This window comes from Pseudopipra pipra, chromosome 5, assembly GCF_036250125.1.
Source record: "Pseudopipra pipra isolate bDixPip1 chromosome 5, bDixPip1.hap1, whole genome shotgun sequence".
In the NCBI taxonomy this organism is placed as follows: Eukaryota; Metazoa; Chordata; class Aves; order Passeriformes; family Pipridae; genus Pseudopipra; species Pseudopipra pipra.
Window position 1 is genome coordinate 4,828,427 of NC_087553.1, and position 19,794 is coordinate 4,848,220.

At 41.2% G+C, this 19,794-nt stretch overlaps 1 protein-coding gene across 5 annotated transcripts in view; it reads left to right on the plus strand.

Annotated features, from left to right (window-relative positions):
* Positions 1 to 19,794, plus strand: part of LOC135414011 (transcription factor ETV6) — a 135,530-nt gene that overhangs the window by 46,340 nt on the left and 69,396 nt on the right. The gene's annotated exons all lie outside the window — the stretch shown is intronic.

Genomic DNA, 19,794 nt, shown 5'->3' on the forward strand with positions numbered 1-19,794 from the left:
GTTGCCTTCTATAACAGCAACAGTAAATATGTGCTAGAGGCTTCATGGTTTTATTTTGTCGCCTTCAACAAAAAACTTCAACAAGAGAGACAGAAGAAATATCAGTGCTAAGAAAGGACATGTTGCACGCTCTGATCCTGTGCAAAGCATTCCCCCTTGCACGTGTACATTGATTTGTATGTTTGATTTTTATCTCTGAAGGGCATGTTATCTTGGGAACGTGTGTGTTTGTTTAGGGAGGTGGATCTTATGGGCAAAGATTTCAGAGTTTTCTCTTGATACAACCATGAGCATGAGTTAATTTCTTCCTCTGAACTAATTACTCTTCTCTCTTTAGGGTTGGCATCTTTTGTATGTCTGCCGCCCATTGTCATAATAAGACACACTGCACATAATTTTCTGTACAGATGAAGCAATTTTTCGTGACAGCAACTGATTTTTCTTGCTTATTGCCTTTTTTCTGAACCCCACCAACAGTCTGCACTGATGTTCAGAGTGAGATGATACAACTCAACATGCCACAGAACACGCATCACCTCATAGGGGAGAACTTTTACATTGGGACTGCAGTGTTGTCATCTTGACTGCATTTGCTTTTGGGGTGTTGTGGTGGTAGGGAAAGCTAAAGACCTGTTTGTAAAATCATTTGAGTACTTTTTTTTTCCATTGTAGGCTAGGGTTCTGGTTTTTGGTTTTCCCGTGTGTGATAAATTCCAGGCCACAAGTGATTTTGATGAACTTCACCATATGCAGACCTGATTGCACACAGCTAGTGAGATGACATTTTTTATTTCAACATCTCTGTGTGTCCCTTGTTGTTGCTTTCTGTTCTATTACCCTCATTAAGGAGGACAGAAAGGAAATTTGTTTAGTTTTCTGCAATAATTGTATTAAAGGCTTTAAGTTTTTAGTGAGTGTTTCATAGCAATCTTTGTACATGTCTGTTTGTAGTATTATTTGATACTCTGATTTTGTGGGAACTAGTCCAATGGTTCTGTGTCGGTTTGGCATCTTTGTGACCCTATCTGTACTACATACTGAAAAAAAGTTGTCTGTCCCAAGTGGGAACATGAGTAGTAAGGTAGGACAGGTAGTTGGGCTCTCAGTTGGGCAGTTTCTTTAAACTAAGTCATTTATAATACCTGAAGGCAGTTTATTAACAGCTTCTTTCTCTTGATTGTGCATTGTTGCTTATATGTATCATTTGTGGGTTTTGTGTTTTAAGGGCACCAATTGTTTTCTTTTTTTTTCTTTATTATTATTATTATTATTATTATTAAAGGAATGCAGGAAACCAGAGGAAGAGGAAGCAACAACTCTCTCAGGTTTGCCAAGGATCCATTTTTCTCCTGTATAGTGTCTATTAATTATGCTGCTCCTTTTATTAATTCTTTGTCACCTGTTGAATATTCTACAGTTTTGGCTAGCAGATGGAAAGCTACTTTGAAGCATTAAGCAGATTGTTATTTAGTTACTAGAATATTCAATGCACTGAACTGAGAGTATGTAGTGAGACGGGAAAAAAAGCCCTTCACCCTAAGCCACATTCAGAGCAGAAAGCAATAAAAATGTTTGCTTTGGAAGGATCTTTGTGGAACAAAACTGACTGACGCACATAGTAGGAAAATACAATAAAGCTTCATATGACAAAGGGACTGAGAGGTGGCCAGAATGTCAAATTAGTGACTCTGAGAATAATCCCTGTCCCACTGAATTGAGTGCTTAAATCCCCACTGAGTTTAGTGGGACCTGGACTGGCCTCTTTCTCAAATGATTGGCTTCTTCTAGACCCCTCTTTGCTCTTCTCTGACATTATGACACTTAAACCTCATTCCTCTCTCTTTATATGCTTGCCTTTTCTCCTAGTCTGCTTTTCACCTTATGTGTCGTTCCCTTTCTGGGTAGCTAGTCCTCTAGTAATCAATACCAACCCACTACTAAAAAAAAAAAAATTATTAGGCTGACACAGTGGCACTGTTTGCTAAAATCCAACTGCAGTATTTAATATTGATGTTGCATCTTTGTGTTCTACCATGGGCTATTCTTGCACTTTTACGTTATGAGCTATGCAGAGCAGGGTCCATCTGCTTCCTCTGTTGAGCAGTGCCTCGGTCTTTCAATTTATAACTCTTAATAATCTACTGACAGGCTGACTGGACTGTGGAAATCCCAGCCAGCCATCCTGTCAACCTCAGTGACCATTACTTTGGTTAACTCTAGCAAAGTGACTGGGCCTAGCTCCTTCATGATTGTGAGCTATATCCAGTTTTTAGATAAATAGGATGAAAATCATGAGCTGGAAAGACATTGGTTATGCCTGCCTCTTACCTAAGGTGGCATCTTCCATGGGCATCCTCAAATGTTCATCTGAATTCAACACATCTACTCCAGCCTGCATCCCAGAGATTTCTTACAGTGAATCTCAGGCCTGTTCCAAAGCAATTATACAAACAGAGAACTTGGATGGGTGGGAAGCCCAGTCTCAGAGTCGCTCTTATACCATGGCTGGGCACAATATAGATGCAGTTTTTTCATCTGGAATATATTGGACTGGGGAGAGTAAAACCCCATTACTGATCCAGCTGGGACAGCTGTGGCCTTTGGATCATGAAGATTGTGCTTTGCACATTTCTGGCATTGTCTTTGTTCATCACCTGTAGGAAACTTAAGCCTCTTGTCACTGGGGTTGCATTGGAATGACACAGAGCCACTTCACTTGTCGTCTTTGATGTAAACTGCTGGTGAGTTGAACCCTAAATCTGTTAGCTCCTGACTGCCGTCTAGTCACTGTGGCAGAAGCATCCAGATTAAGTGTGAAGAACCTTGTAAACGGAGCTCACTTGCTGGTTTCTGTTTCTTGGGAGATTATTCCAGAGCCGAGTGCTTTTTATTTTTTTAATGTGCCTGGTCGTTGCCCAGAGTTAACAGCAGTTTCCTGCACCAGCAGTCCTCAGTGGAAGCATGTGGAGGGATAGAATCCTTCCTGCCTTGATGGGAACTTTTAAAACAGTCCTGAGGTGGGAGGTCAAGAGACCTGTGCTGCAGGGTACAGAGAACTGGCAGTGTGGGAGTCCCAGTGGTGCTAAGCCAGTCTTTTCCCCTTCTGGAAAGCTTCACTTTAGGGTTTTAAATCTCCAAAACATACACTCACCTTTATTCAGAGGGGAAAGGAGGCCATGTTGCTTTAATCTGGGATTCAAGCTTGATCCCTTGTGGAATTCCCCTGGAAAGTGTGGAGAGGAATAAGAAGCAAAAACATCAGGACATTTATGGTATTGCTGGGTTTGAAGCATTTCTAGCTTTGTCTTAAAGGGGCGCTGTCAATTCCAATGAACCTAAAATTAGCTTGCTTTTCTCTTTCCATCCCAAGCGTGTTTTGTTTAATTTTTCATTTGTATTATAAATGCTTCCAAGTTCTTTTATTATTTTTTGTAAGAAATAAAATGAATGCAAAGAATGCAGCATTCATAAACAGCCTTACAATTAAAGAAAACACAGAAGAGAAACTGCATGTAAGCCATGACTAACAACTCCACAATAAGAAACCGCTGTGTGGTGAGAGCCTTGCAACAAAACACAAGTGTGGCAAAAAACCCTGCAGAAACAACATAACATGCATGCTCTTTTAACAGAGCTGAGCTGCTGACTGTTGGAAGAGAGCAACACTGTGCAGCATTGAGAGGGGTGTATAGCGTCTGAGGAGAAACCTGCTGGTAGCTTCAAACTCCCAGGAATTAATGCGAGGGGTTGTGTGTATACACACACGCAGAAAAGAACCACGTTATTTGATGCCCTTTATGAAAAGTTGGATTTCCTTCTGCTGTACTTCTATGACTTCTCTCTCCTGTGCTGGCACTCCTTCTGGTGCAAATACACCCTAGCAAAATATCCATTAAATGGGGTTTTATGCCATTTTTCTAACTCCCCATTTTACTGCTGGAGCAGTAAATGATTTTTAAGTTTGTTGAAGAGATTTTTGGTAAAATGATTCCATCCAGATTTGGAGACCCAATCCAACACCTCAGCCAAGAGCCTCTTTTTAAGATCATTCTCCAAAGATACTTGGGAGGGAGAAGCATTTATGCATCAGCCATTCCGTTGTTGTGGCATGCTTGCGTGCTGTCTTATGGGATGAATATATTTGAATATGCTCACTCATGTAAATTTTTTTGTGCAGGACTAGCATGCTGCTATTAATGTAGCAGTGATCCTTGTTCAAGAAGTTTATATATCTTTAATAGGCATATGGTTGCTGATGTTGTGAGTTAATAAATAATCACCACTGATTGGCTTTTGAGAGTCAAAGCATTAGGAAACTTGCTTAGCTCCAAATCTTTCCTTATGAGTTTTTGTGCATAAAAGTCATACCCCGGGAATAGCCCTAAGCACCCTGCTTTGTTTAGGCCATCTGCTTGTCTGGTTTTGATCTCCCTATACTTTTGTATCCCACTGAAAAAAAAAGTGTCCACTCTGCCCTGGCAGCATGGTTAAATAGCTCTATAGCAATTATACAGACTAGAAAATGAAAATGTCAAGTTATACCATGACAAGTAAAAATTAAATTAATGTCTCTAATGATTAACTAATGTATTATTCCTGCCTTTAGAGTCCACAGGCATAGTGTGGGGGTGTTATGCAGCTAATGGAGAGGAAGGATAAGGGTCTCTGGCAAAATTATCAGTTATAGGGACTGCTTTGGAGACAGTGGAAATCTTCCTGTTTGAGAGTTTACTGAGTAGATCCTTGTAGCTGGACTATCCAAGTCCAGAGTTGCTCGTAGCACTAGATCCCATGGGCTGCAAAAATTGGATCTCTCTTGCAGGCAAACAATATTCTGCCCGTGTCCTACATGGCCTTTGCCCTGTCCTGGTGCTGTGACATGCAGAAGGGTGTGGTACCAGTGTGGTACCCCCATACAGGCTTTTTGCATTACCTGTTCCCTTCTCAAAAGAAGAGTGGTAGTTTCACTGGCTTTTGGACTATGCAACACTCATGCCCTGGGAGTGGAGGTGGAAGCAGTGAATTGGGCAACAGAAGTTCAGTCAGGCAGGTATGTCAGCTATACAGACCACATTGAAGTCCTGATCTGAAGACCTGGTCTGAACAAACCAGCTCTAGTTAGAACTGCAAGAATCAGCTCTTTGCCAGTGATAAATTTTGAAAATGCTTTCTGTAAAGATAAGCTCTAGGAACATACTTATTTCAGAGAAAGATATTATAATGCTGGTAATGAATTTGCACAATCTCAGCATCCTGCAAAAAAAGGTTTATTTTCTTATTAATATGTTCCCAGCATTCTCTTTCAGTTTTCTGGAAGCATTTTTTTAATATTTCCCTCAGGTGTCTTAAAGCTTCTAGTTTGCAAAACAACTGTCCCGAAGGGGCTGTGAGCTGGTCAGAGCATTGACATTTTATTTTAAACCCATCAGCAGCAAAAAAATGCAGAATATCTTTGAAGGGAAATTTCCTTTTTGGGTTTTTGTATCCCTGAAAGAATTTCCGATGCAGGCAGATAGTAATTCCCAGCTACATACTTCCTGATAAGGAAACAGCTCCAATAAATGCAGCTATAAATAGCTGCATTTTTCTTTTTTAAAAATGTAAGGAGATCTGTTTCGCTTTTCTTTCAAACTACTGAAAGAAAGGGACAGAGTCAGATGAAAGGCTTAGGTTTGGCACCCATTTGCTTTCCAGATAAATTAAGATTTTAATCTGCATCAATACATTTAATTACGTAAAGTTTAGATGTCTGTTTATTTCTGCTTGTGCTTCTGACAACATTGTAAAAGAAAAAAACCCCACCTTTTTACATGATAAACATAAATTGCATTTTACATGATAAACATAAATTCCCTTCCTCATGAAGGGAAAGTATTACCTGCTTTAAGCAGAATTCTTAATGCTTTTGCTACGTGCCTATATTTTAGTGCTTCCCTATATATAGTTTGTTAAGGTGTTTTGTCATCTCAGAATAAGTAGTGTGATCTTTACCTGCATTTTTTTTCACATTTACTGTGGATGTGCTGTATCAAATTCCTGGTTAGACATAAATTCCTTTTTTCTAAAAGTAACTTGCTGAGACAATTCTGACTTTTCTGCATTATCTCCCCCTTTCTTCTGTTTAATGTATTTTTAATTTCATGCCTTTTACTTTGGACTCTTGCTAAAGTTTTCCCTTGCCAGTCCTGGTTTTCTTTGTTCTTTAAAAAGCAATTGCCAAACACGCAGTACCTTCAGAAAAACAAATAATTGTTTGCCTACACAAAAATTTATAGAGATGAATAAATTTGGTGCAAGAGTTAGTGTGAAAATGTCTTTGCAGGTTAGATTTCAAGCCAGCTGTACTAGTCAGAATCACAGAATATGCCGAGTTGGAAGGGGCTCACAAGGATCATAGAGTTCAACCCTTAGCCCTGCACAGGGCCATCCCCAGGAGTCACACCATGTGCCTGAGAGTATCATCCCAATGCTTCTTAACTCTGTCAGTCTTGGTGCTGTGACCACTTCCCTGGGGAGCCTCTTCCAGTGCCAAACCACCATCTGGGTGAAGAACCTTTTTCTAATATCTAACCTAAACCTCCCCTGACACAACTTCAGGCCATTCCCTCAAGTCTTTTTGCTGGTCACCACAGAGAAGAGATCAATGCCTGCCCCTCCTCTCCCTCCCCCTCAGGAGGAACTTGTAACTGCAATAAGGTCTCCCCTCAGTCTCTTCTCCAGCTGAACACACCAAATGCCCTCAGCTGCTCCTCACATGGCTTCCCCTCAAGCCCCTTCACCGTCTTAAACTGCCCTCCTTTGGGCGCTTTCTAATGCCTTAATGTCTTTATTATATTGTGGTGCCCAAAACTACCCCAATATTCCAGGTAAGGCCACCCCAGAGCAGAGGAGAGTGGGACAATCACCTCCCTTGCCCAGCTGGCGATGTTTTGCCTGATGCCCCCCAGGACACGGTTGGCCCTTATTCAGCTTGCCATCAACAAGGACCCCCAGGTCCCTTTCCAGGGCACTGATTTCCAGCATCTCATTCCCTAGTCTGTATGAGCAGCCAGGTTTGCCCCATCCCAAGTGCATAATGAGGCACTTCCCCTTGTTGAACTTCATAAGGTTGGTGTCTGCCCAGTCCCCTGATTTGTTGAGGTCTCTCTGCAGGGTCTTCCTGCTTTCGAGGGAGTCAACAAATCCTCTGAATTTTGTGTGGCCTGCAGACTTGCTTACTGTCCCTTCCAGTCCTCCATCCAAGTCATTTATGAAGATGTTGAAGAGCACAGGGCCCAAGATGGAGCCCTGCAGAACCCCACCAGTGACAGGTGGCCAGTCTGATGTTACCCTCTGTGCTCAACCTGTGAGCCAATTGCTCACCCATTGTGTGATGTGTTTATCCAGCTGTGTGCTGGACGTTTTGTCCAGAAGGATCCTGTGAGAGACAGTATTGAAAGCTCTACTGAAATCCAAAAAGATTACATCAACTGGCTTCCCTTGATCAACTAGGTGGGTTACCTTGTCATAGAAGGAAATCAGGTTTGATAAGCAGGACTTTCCTCTCGTGAAGTCATTCAGATTACAGCTGAAAATATATACACGTTCACTACCTTGATGTTTTTTGTAGAGGATGAGTGCTTTTGTAAATCATCTTGAGCAGATCTGAGACCTTAGTCCTTGGTTTCTGTGCTACAGTGGGGAAGGATCTGTAGGTCTGCTTGTAGGCTGCTGATGGGCAGGTATCTCCAGCAAAATCCTGAAGCATGCCTGAAGACAGGCTTCTTCACAGGGGATGTTAGTAGCTGGGTCATCCTCTTTTCTCACTTGTTCCTGTTGTGAGTGTGCTTCCTAGTTTCCTGGGGAGGTGGGTGAGGTGGTCCTAGTGGACTCTGTCCATTACAGCACTGGTTGAACCATGGTCAAAGCCACTAGAAGGTGAGGGTGCAACTTCCTCAAGTGCAGTCAGCAGAGAGTTGAGTCCCAGCACAGCGGAGAGGAGGTGGAATAATCTCCCTTTTCCTCCTCCTCTCCCTTTCTCCTTCCAGCTTTTTCAGAGGGTCTTGTGGCCAAATCCTACCCATAAGGTCACTCAGCTGCCATGGGCCTCTCCTTTTGGCCTGCTGATGGTGCTCCCAGCTGGCCCAGAGCCAAACAGATTGCAGAAGGGTACAGCTGGTGGAAGATTCTTCCTTGCCCTTATCATTCATTGTTTGCTGAAACGACGTGGCAGGGCTCAGCACATGTCCCTCCTCAGACATTGGTTCCATAGCCCTTGAGCACATTGCTTGTACACAGTTTTCCTTTGTAGGTACCTGAAGGGGTTTTGCCTCCTCTCTCCTGTGCTCCTCTCTTGGCTGCACCAGAAAGGTTTGATCTCTGTGTGCAGGCCTTGCCACACCTCCTCCACAGGCCCGTGGAACATGCACAATTAATACAGCATTAATTAATTATGGGGAGAAGTTGCTGCTGGCACAAGAACCAAGGCTTACAGCTTATAAAGTGAATGCTTTGATGCTGAGCTTTAAAGAACATTTCCATCAACTCAAGCCAGCAGAGAGATTCTGTGATATTTATACCCTCCCTCTGCACAGACTCCAGAGCATGCATTTCGACCACCCTGGGCACAAGCAGGGTGGTTAGGGAGGAGGGTTCAGAAAGCATAATCGGGGCTTGACCCTCAATTGCGCAAGTCCTAGGTTGGGGCTGAAACAGAAATGGTTTGTTGAGCCAGCTTAATAGGTGTGAAAAGTGACCTTCTGGACCTGCTGAAGTGAATAGTTGTCTCACTGACTCCAGTAACTCCCACAGTTTTATTGAGACTGTGTGTGTGTGTGTGTGTGTGTGTGAGCAAATGTGTAGGTTTGCACTGTGCTTCTACTTATTAGGCCAATGTTTAGGGGAAGAGAGATGAAAGAACGAGTGTGCTTCTTTGGTTTATGCAATACTGAGAATTTCTCCCTTTCTACTTCCTCCTTCTCGGTAGTGCAGAAGGAAGTAGCCCCAGTTCCTGCTGGTCCACAAACCAGTTACTCATTTCAGTTCTGCCGCTCGAGTGAGTCCTTGTGTATTTCCTAGTGGGGGAAATCTCCCTTTAGTATTTAAGTTCCTCCTTCCTATTCTCTCTTTTGTTCTGATTTATTCTAAGCAATCTGTCTCCTTCAATTTTTAACCTCTTTGCTGGCTTTCACTTCCTCTTTATAATTCAGTGAACGCATTTTGTCAGAAAAAACCCTCTGTACACAAATACTTCTTTGTTCCTTTTTTTTTTTTTCTGTGTTATACGTCTTTGTATCTCACTTCCTTGGAAACTTCCTTAGTAGTCTTACTACCTCTGGGCTTTTAACTTCCTTACTCTGTAGTCATTGTGTTGCTGGGTGTGCAATTGTTCAAGGCACCTTGAACTTTTTATTAGAGGTTTGGGGTTTTTACTGCTCTTTAAATACTAAAAGGGTTTGTCTCGTCACTGCTTTACAGCTTGTTCAGTGGTTTTTCACTTCTTGAAAGTAAGCATAACCAACTCACAGGAATCGTTCTCTGCTTCCACTTTATATTCTCAGGGATGCAGTGCATTGTGTGGGGTAGTGATGAATGGGCCATATGCGGGAGAAGCTGGTCAAGGTTTGGTGCAGGATTTGAAGCCTTGTATCTCAGCAAAATAGGAACAAGAGATAGCACTTAATATCTGTAGTAGCTGGAACATTTAGAGATCTTCAATTTTTACACCCTCTCTCAGTTTTAAAATCATGCAGAATGAAAAGCAAGCAGAGGAACTGGGAGTGACAGCAGAGGTTAACAGTGATGGTGAGATGAGCTGTGTTTGTGATGGGCAGACCTGAAGCATCTGGGCTGTAAAAGGAGACAGTATTTGCTGCTGGCCTCCTGCCACACTGTTATCACTGTGTGCAATAGCAATGGCTGAATCTCAGAAAGTTTGGTGCTGATTCAGTTCAACAGAACACCCAAAAGTAAATCAAGATGTCTTTTAAATTGGTTGGATCTGTAGTGTTATGGTGAGTTTTCCATAATTATGATTTTCTTGTGAGAATTCTGGGAGAATCTAGCTAGTCCAGAAAAACCCTGAGAGCACAGCTTCTTGCCCATGGCCTTTCTGGTGCCTCCATCATTTGCAGTGAGAAAATGTGTGCACACAAAACCCACTGAGACTCAGACAAGAGTTAACAATCAAAATTTGTTTCAAAGCTGAGAAGTTTTGAATTTTTTTTTTTAATCTGACATATATCTCTGTGTACATGTGTATATTTAGATCCTTCAGAAAGGAGGCTTGCTCAAGCACTTAGGTTTTATGCACAGAGAATGTAGCTTTTCCTTTTTGTTGTGTAGCTAATTAACACTTAGAATGTCTTACAACCATTTCTTTTAGGCAAAGTTGTAAAATTACTGTCTATGATGAAGAAAAAAGGATGCAGAAGACAGTGGAAGGTGCCTTTTGTGTCACATGCACTGCCAAGCAGGCTCACAGTGTTATCCTCCCTACGTCTCTGCAGTGTCGAGCAGTCACAAGAGGGTTAGGCTGTGTTTGAGACAACAGGCCCAAGTTTGAACTGCTCTTTCAATCCATTTTTACTAGATCAAGTGTACAGAGTCAGCAGTACTGTATATGTTTGAAATTTCTAAGTTGGCTTAAAACTGTAAATGGGGCTCAATTAGCTGCCTTTAATGCTTTCTTGAGTGCACTCCATAAGCCACTTCCCAGAGAGTACTAATGTGAAGTGTAATCCACAAACAGTCTTGGCACCAGTTTGGAAGCTGAAATAATCAGAGTACTATAACCCATTGTGAATAAAGGTAGCTCACACTGATAATTTTATCCTGAAATGACTTGGCCCCCACTCTGAAGCATTTTCACAGTACAGTTTTATAAGTCGATATAACACCAACAATGTAAAGGCTGTAAAAATACAATTTGTGGTACAAAACATGTCTCTTGACCACCTCTAAATTTGAGCATTAGGACCATCACACTTAAATAGATCTTGACAACTGGAAGAGCAGGGACATTCTCTTTATGAATAAAATGCCTGGCATGTCATTACAACTTGAAGTTGTGGTCATCTGCTAAATTGACTGCTCCCAGTGTCACTCACAATTGAGAATAAAGTAAATTATTCTTGTTTTAATAGTATTTTTTAAATTTTTCTTCAGACACAGCAGCTCCTTTATATGGGACCACAGTACAGGGATATCTCATTCAGAAGGATGTTGTGGTTGTTAAGCAGAAAACAATTATTGATGTGAGTAGCTCATAACTTTTTCATGTGGTTTTACAGAAGACCTATGAATGTCCCTTGATTGTAGAGTTAAGCAAAGATATTTGTCAAAAATCAGTCACCAGTCTCAAATTTTATAGCAACTCTGCATTGATTTCACAATTTTATACCAAAACTGCTAGAAAGTTGAAGTTCTGACACAGTCTTGTTGAAGCTCATGAATTTCTAGAGAGGTGTCTTAATGCCTTCCTTTTGTTCAAACTCAGTTTGTTCAAACTCCCATTCAGGATGTGGTGGGCTCATCTACATGATCATTTGTAATGTGCTAGGGAACCTAGCCAGAGCAGACTATTTCCCCAATCCTCCCATTCCCACAAAACTAGAGAGGGAAATAGAGCTCTACAGTTTGAGGAAAAGGTAGTTTTGTAAGTGAATGGGTTGGCAGGGAGAAAGTTATCACGTGGCTATGAAATCATATGTGGTACGGAGAAGGTGGTGACCAGGAAATTCATAGTTCCTTACAGAGCAGCAAATCCAGGGATCAAAGATGAATCATTGGGCAACATGTCTAAAACAGGAATGAGGATGCATCACTACATGAAAGAAATCATTGCAGCAAGATGCAATGAAGATGTTTTCAGGACTGTAAGTGTATGGATTTCTAAGAGGAATCAGATAAACCTGTGGAGAGAGGGATAGGCTGTGTGATCAATATGGAAACAATGGCCTGACTGCAACGACAGCTCATGATGTCCTTAAACCACAGATTACCAGAGGCTGAGATAAGTAATATATGTTATAGTAGAGATTGCTTCATGTTTCCTTATTCCTCATACTTTTTGTGTATGCCTCTACTAGTGTAAATGTTTGATTAGATGGGTCAGGGATTTTTTCTAGTATGACAGTTTTTACATTTTACCCCATCTCATAACCATCTCCAGTGATTTGACAGTAGTGTGGATGCCATCCAAGCAGATATATATTCAGTACGCATATGCTACGCCAGAGGGCTCTTTTAGGTGATAACTAACTCATCAGCTAGAGGCCACAGAAGAAAGTTAAGTGGGGGGATTTGCCTTTAAGCAGTTCTGACAAAAGTCTCTTTACACAACAGCTGACTGAATCACTGAATGTAATGCCAAGGGCAGCAATAGAGAAAAAAACCCGTCATGTAAATTAGCTGGGGAGAGAACAGGGCAAAGCTATCTGGTAAAGGAGGGAATGGGAAAGGAGGGCAGGCAGAGCTTTGGCTTTAAGGACCAGATTTCCTCCACCAAGTGTTTGAAAAACAAACTTTGAAGTTGAAACTGAGGGGAAAATGTGGAGAGCCTCTCTCCCTAGCATATAGGCATCCAGTGGATTGTACTCACCACAGCGATTCTGTTATCCCTGGCCTTTTTTCCCTCTCATACACCCTCATACACACCGAAAAATTGCTTTCATTTTCCTGCTGTTGTCCAGTCCAAGATCCAGTTCAGCTTGTGCCCCTTCTATAGCCCTGTCTCACATCCATTTAACATGTAACACACATTTCATTTCTGTTTCCTCTCCCCCCCCAAACAACAGGCGTAGTCATTAAAACAAGTTATTCGGTATTATTTGCGATTTGAAATGGTAAATTAAAAAGTCTGGTAGTGCTTCTGATCTGTCTCCCCTTTCATAAGGTGCTTCATAAAATACCACATGTTGTTAGTCACTCTGGCCTGGATGTTCTTGGCTCTCTCACACTTAATGATTCACAAGATGTCTTTGAGATTAATTTTTGTCAATTAATCTTCCCTCTGTATATTCTCACCTCCCCCCTCCTTTGTTTTTGAGTCTTCACTGCAAAAGTTCGCTAAATAAAACCCATAGTACATGTAAGGGACAGACTGCAGTCTCCTACATGCCATCAGAAGAGATCTAAGATAGGGTGCAGGATTTTCCCCCTAATTTCCAAGCAGGAGATTAGAATAGTTCACAAAGCTTTTCTACAGCTCCCCCTGCTCTTCCTCTGCTCTTTCTCAGCTGTGTGTGTCCTGTGCCTCTCTCATGAATAAAAGTATTTTTTTCTAGTAAAAGCTCAGCAGCTTGTCCCCTCTTAATGGCTCCTGTCTTTCTCTGGGGAGAAGGGAGCAGGAGAAAAGCTGAGTGCAGTGGGGTCTCCACATGCCTGTGCAAGGGCAGTGCTGCTGATCGTAGGTATGCTGGCTGCAGTGAGCAGGCAGGGTTGTTTGCGGCACTTGCATGCCAGATTCTTCAAACAGCTCTGCTCAAAGGCATGAGCTGGGCTCACTTCTGAGGGAAATTTCCTTTTTGGGGAAGTTGCTGCAAAGGAATTTCCTGTGTGGGCAGACAGAGCTTCCTGACTTGAAGGCTTCTTGGAAGGGAAACGGTTTCATAATGAAATGATAAATTAAAGACATACCAGCCTGGTTCGCTTCAAAACAGCTATTGAGAGAGCTCACCATTATACTCCTGCGCAGAATGAAAACAAATTGCATCCTGACAGGATTCTCCGTAATGGAGCATATCCTTCCCCTCAGCCTTCCTCCCTGTAGATCTCGCTTTTTTACCATCCATCTCCCTTTCCCCCTACCCTGCTATTTGCTTCACTGTCATCTAACTTTTGCAGGCCTCTCTAACCAACAGGCAAAGAAGCATGATGTTTGAAATTGTTTCCTAAGTGTACTTCTTCCTCCATGAAGCAGGCACCTCTGATTTAAGCCCTGCTATGCTGGCTGGCATGGTGTGAGTGTCCTGGATGTGAGTCATAGAATTGGCGTGGGACTGCCCTGAAAACTGGGTGCCATGGCTGCTGCTGCGGTTGGAGCAAGGAGAAATTAGGGGTATCAGCAGAGTTTAAGTCAGTGCCTGTAAGGAATGTCTTGGTACAGTAATGAAAATATCTGGGAGGAAGGGTTGCAGATAGCTGTTTCCTGTTAAATAAGAGGAAAAAAAGGACCTTTGCTCCATCCCAGTCAAGACTCAATGGAGGGAGGGTGTCGCCAGAGAGCTCAAGCTGTTTTCAATAGGCACAAACCAGTTCATGTTATTTCTCTGCTCTGCTCTATCCCAGTCTGTTGAAAAGGGAAGGCTTATTGGTGTCTGTACCCTAAGGGATGCCTATAGCTGTGAGCTCAGGTGAACTGGGTGAAGAGCTTTGATTAGACTTCTTGGGTTGCTAAACACATTGTACATGCAGATGGAGGATATAATTTCAGATGGCATGGAGTAGGGGGAACAAACAAGGAAGAGTTTCATGTTACCTTTCTTTGTCTCAATTATATTGTCTGTAAACTTGTTGGGTGATCCTACTCACAGTGCCTAGTTCCAAAAAGTGGTCTGACATGCACTCATACAAGTGTGCTGTCAACATTTTCTTTTCTCCCTTGAGAGAAAACCTTTATTCCCTGCCTACTATTTGGCTAGCAGTTAAAGTTGTTTTAATTCTTTTCAGAACTCTGCAGAATTGGTGTATTTTACGTGCCTTGTTCTGCCAAGGAGGCCTTATCCCTTTCCATTGCTTAGTGAATTTCTTAAGAATTTTGAAACACTGAAATTTGGCAGAACAGTGCATGGTTTTATAATAAGTATTGTAATTTTGGGAAGTTTTTCTTAAAAATGCATATGATGGCCTTTTATGACAGTGAAAGAATTTGAGGTTTTATTTGTATTTTTTAAAGCAAGTTTCTGGCCTTTATAAAGAAAAACTAGAAAATGTGGTTCACATGGCTCAAAAGTCAGATACAAAGGGTCCCAAAGAAATGTATATGTGTGTGTGTAATCATGTTATATGTTTTTTATAGGTTTGGTAGTTTTTACCTTCTCTCTTTTGAAGGCATGTTGCCTCATAAAATTCTTGGGATTGGTAGTTCTGGAGGTGTTCAAGAAATGGGACTCTAGTATTAATTTGGGAAATTATCTCATTAGTAACAATATATTACTCATATTTTACAAATCTGCAAAATGTAAAGTCTGAAATGTAGAACTTGGCTGTTTGTGATTGATATAACACACCACAGCACATGCCCATGGTGCATGCCAGCACCATGAGGGTAAATCTTACCATGCAATGGCCAGGGCTGTCTTACAGATGTCCAAGGAGACGAATGCTGCTTAAATGAAAGTTAAGAAGGAGCTGTCCTAAGAAGCCTGTACTAGAGACATGCCAGCCCCCAAGCTACAGCATACAGGAGTTCCTCAGAGGAAGAGACTTCTGCTGTATAGTACTAGACTCGCTTCTTCATTCAGGTGTATCATTGGGCTAGACTGGGTTGAAAACTAAAAATGGTTCGTAGCAGAAAAGTCCTCACCATAGCTTGCATTTTGAGGTGCTTGCTTTCCTAAAGAGATTAAAGTTTTGTGGAAATATTCAAATGGCAACACTTAATATGGTTATAAGTAATTCTGGTTTTTAGAAAACAGTTTCCCTAGTCAAGGCGTAGTATAGATCAGCAGAGAACCATATGGAAATATCTGCTTTGTTTTTAATCTATTTTATTAGACATCTGGCAATTTTTACTTGCAGTGCTATTGCTTGTAGAGGCAGATTTGGAGTTGAGGATGGTCTCTCAGAAATAGCTTCCATGCCAGCTGTTCAGCCTGAGAGCTTAGAGGCTGTGTTCTTAGCATTTGCCTAACAGGTAGGACACACCTTGGATGGAGCTGTGATAAGGCTTACTGCTCAGATGGTTTTGTTTTGAGTTGTGAGGCACCCAGAAGTGTACTAGGCAATGTGACTACAAAGGGTGGATAAGCACTGGGCTCAGGGCTATTATGCTGTTACCACCTCTTGATAGCGTTAAATTAATGATTAAAATCAACATACCACATACTGTTAACATAAGTTGCTCTTCTTTTTGCCCCTGCTGATGTATTTTGTTCGGCTAATCTCCACCTAAAGAAACGTCCTTGCATTTTCTATATTGCCTGCCTCCTTCCTAGGCTAAGTTGATGCGTGCTCCTCTCTTTCTGTGCTTGACACAATCTCAACTAGTTGTTCCCCCACAATAGATCATCTTTCTCCCCAAAGAACATGGGACTAATTTCTGTCGCCTTTCTGTTCTGAGCAAAAACTAAACAGAATTACTTCCAATCTACTCAGAAATAAAATGTAGGTAACATCTTGCAATGGTGGCAGCTATAGCCACACCAGGAGGAAATCTGATTGGGAGCACAATTGATGAGCTGCTTACAGAACAGAACACTTTCACCAAGGTTTTGTCTGTAATAGAAGTCTGTGTTGTTAATCAGGTGTCACTCCGGTCTCACTGTTCAGCTTCATGGTAGTGAGTTCCAGTAAAATGCAGGTGGGAGGAAACTTAATTTGTACTTTTTTTATTGCTTTAAACACTCACACTGTTTGTTCTTGGCATGATATCAAAACAGTGCTGGAAGGAAATGAGGTAGAAAAGGGACATGAAAATCACAACTGCATGACTGATCTGTAAGAGTATTGTTCCTACTTCCACATGGAAAGCCCAGAGATTCCTAGTAGACATTCTTGCTGGGTTGGCAGAAGGTGGAAATTTTATATGTCATTTCTGGAAATACTGGGTCAATAAGGATTTCTCTAATCAGCTAAAAACTAGCAGTGATGGAGTTTCAATAAATTGTAGGCAATTATTCCTGTCATAGGAATAGTTCCTACAATGCAGGGTCTTTGAGGACAAAGGAAAGACTGGAGAGGTGAGGTAGGATGTATCTTACTACCTTTACTCTTGCAGGTGATGTTCTAGGGCCTTATCTTGACCTCTGTCCTTTCATGTAGCATATATTTCTGCTTGAAATGAGAAAGCTAGGCTATAATACATGTCTTTACTCCAGAACAGTTCATTTTGTTATATGTTTGTCCACTTTGGCAGAATTTCTGAGACATCCTTTTGAGACAATTTAAGTCTTGCCCTTAGGAGGCTGACGTTCAGCCTCTGTTTTCTTTTTATCAAGATATGTTTTCATCTTCTGAATTATACTGAGTCAGACCACTCTAAATCTCTGCTTGTGGGGTGCTTATACCAAATATTTGCAGGCATTTCTCCTGCTAAACTGTTTGCTTCTCCTAAAGTGCAGCATGACGTACGTGCAGTGTTTCTGGAAGCTCAGCAGGTTTGGTGTCGCAAAAGTTGGGGAAGGAATATGTGAGCCAAAGATCATTTCAAGGTAGCTGTTCTTAGTATTCTTCTTCTACTACTCTGGCTCACAGGTTGTCAGGACAGTAACTGATATTTTATCCAGCTGGATTTTGTCCTGATCATTTGAAATGCTTCGTTTTTCACCTCAGTATAATTTACAATCACATATCTATTGCAGCAAGAAATGTTAACAGGAAGGAAATGTAAACACTCCAACTGTGTTTTACTTCCTCTAAATATCTATATGTGTTGATGGAGTTATTCAGTTAAGAATAAAATAAATCTTTCCAGTCAACCCTAGGAGTTGAGATAGGTTCATCTCTTGGGAATCTGGAGGAAGGGAGAATTATGTGTGCAGCAATGCTAGTTGGTATGTTGCCCAAGCTGTCACTATGACAGCATTTCAACATGGTAACAAGGACAGTTCTACACCAGCTGCATTTGCTTCCCATGAGAAAGTGGATTGGCATGGAGAACACAGAGAAAGAGAAAACCAGGGACACGACTTTCCTTTCTTGCACAATCCCTATTTAGGGATTTTCAATCACTGTACCAGATTGTATATGAAAATATTTAACTTCTTAACTGCTGAAGTATGTAATGGTTTTCTCCAGGAAATCTGTCTCTCAGTATTTGAACAAATATTGCTTAAAGGGAAAAGGTAACGTAAATCCCCACGTAACTCACTTTACTAAAGCATGGATAACATGGTAGGGAAGACCTGAGCTAAAATTCATCATAAGGCACAGATAACATAGGCAAAGTCAAATTTTTCATAGTCTTTAATAATTTGCATTTTTTTCCAATGATCCTCTTTTCATTTTTTCCAGAGTGGGTGGCAAGCAGTGTCTAACTAGGCAAGGGGTATGGACACTAGGTTTACTTTTGCAATTATCTTTCAAAGCCTTCTTGGAGATAATTTGAAAAACTGCCTGAAAGCCACAAACTAGAATTTGGAAAGGAAATATTTGTCCATTTTACAGAATGTCTTTTCAGTTCAGCAGTTTTGAAACCGTAGTCACTTGAATTTCCCTTGTCCCTTTTACACGTCAGAGATTCAGTTCTGCCTAGCTAGACTAATGTGACCCTAGCTGTCTGGTTTAAATGCTTTTGCAAATGAATAGTTAGCTTTTCTGAAGCAGGTGAAGGGATGTGATATCTCTCTTTACACTGACACTAAATTTGCTTAAATGTAGGAAAAACTGTAAGAGACACAAAGGGATATTTTTCTTAAGGAAATTTCCTTTCTAAGGAAGTTAGTCATATGAAATAACTATTATTATTTTTAAATCCAGTATGGGCTGAGGGAGTGCCCTGATTACACATTTCCTGGAAGAGGCCGTTGGTGACGTACCACTGACTAATGAAAATCGACAGTTAGAAGTAGCTCTTTTCTATTAACTGTTTGAAAAGGAAAGAATATTTTAAAAGTACAGGTCATCAACATTTCCTTGTTCTTTCTTTTTTAATCCACCCTCAGTGACCATGTGTACATCATTAGCAGCTGCAGATTCATGGTCCTGGTTGGAAAACAGTAAACTATTCTGATTTAACAAAATAAGTAAAAACAAAGTCTGCTTGCTCTTATTTGTCATTAATGAGGCTGTGCAGCTTAATGCCACAACTTAAAATGCAGGGAGGAAGAAGTACAAAAGAGGCACAACAAGCATGACAGTCAGATTTCCCATGAAATTCAGGAGGATGCTTTATTTACTGATGAGCAGCAGCCCACAAAGAGCTCTGTAGTACCTGCCTAGGGGTTAAGGATGGGTTTGTGCATGTATGAGAAATTCAGTTCAGAAAAGAGGAAAGCTGTAGAATTGAACTTCTGTATTTCATTGCTACTAATTCAGGTTTTTCTAGCATGTGTTAAACGCCTGTCCAGGAAATCTTGGAGCGGATAAGCAAGAACTTCCAAATACCATTTTAGCTGTTACGTCTAAGACTCTGGGAATTGTGTCGCTTATGCGCAGAAGAGCATGACTTGTGACTGCAATTTGTTCAACTCAAAATGACCTCTAAGCCTTACTGGAAGTCAACGTAAAAAAAAAAAAATCCAACCACCACAAAACAAAACACAAAAGCATAAAAATCTGCCCCCTCCTACTTCTACCATAAGAGATTTTTTAGTTTTAAAATCATCATCCTGCAACATCTTGTTTTGAGTTTAACCCCAACGATATTAACATGACAGAATTATGCAAACAAGGAAATTTCCATGGGCTGAATTGCACAATTTCAGAAACAATCTGAGTGATTAAATAAACATGAACGCTGATGCATTAGTATTGAAAGGCTGTGCACTCTCTGTAGCTGTTGGAACAGAGAGAATAAATATACCTTTCTTCTTCCCTGTTCATTGACTTAACACACAAGAGGGTATGAATACTATCTGGCTAAGTGTCTGTGTGCAGTGCCAAACCACAGAGGTTGTTTGGAGGGCTAGTGCATGAGATTTACCATTCACTCAA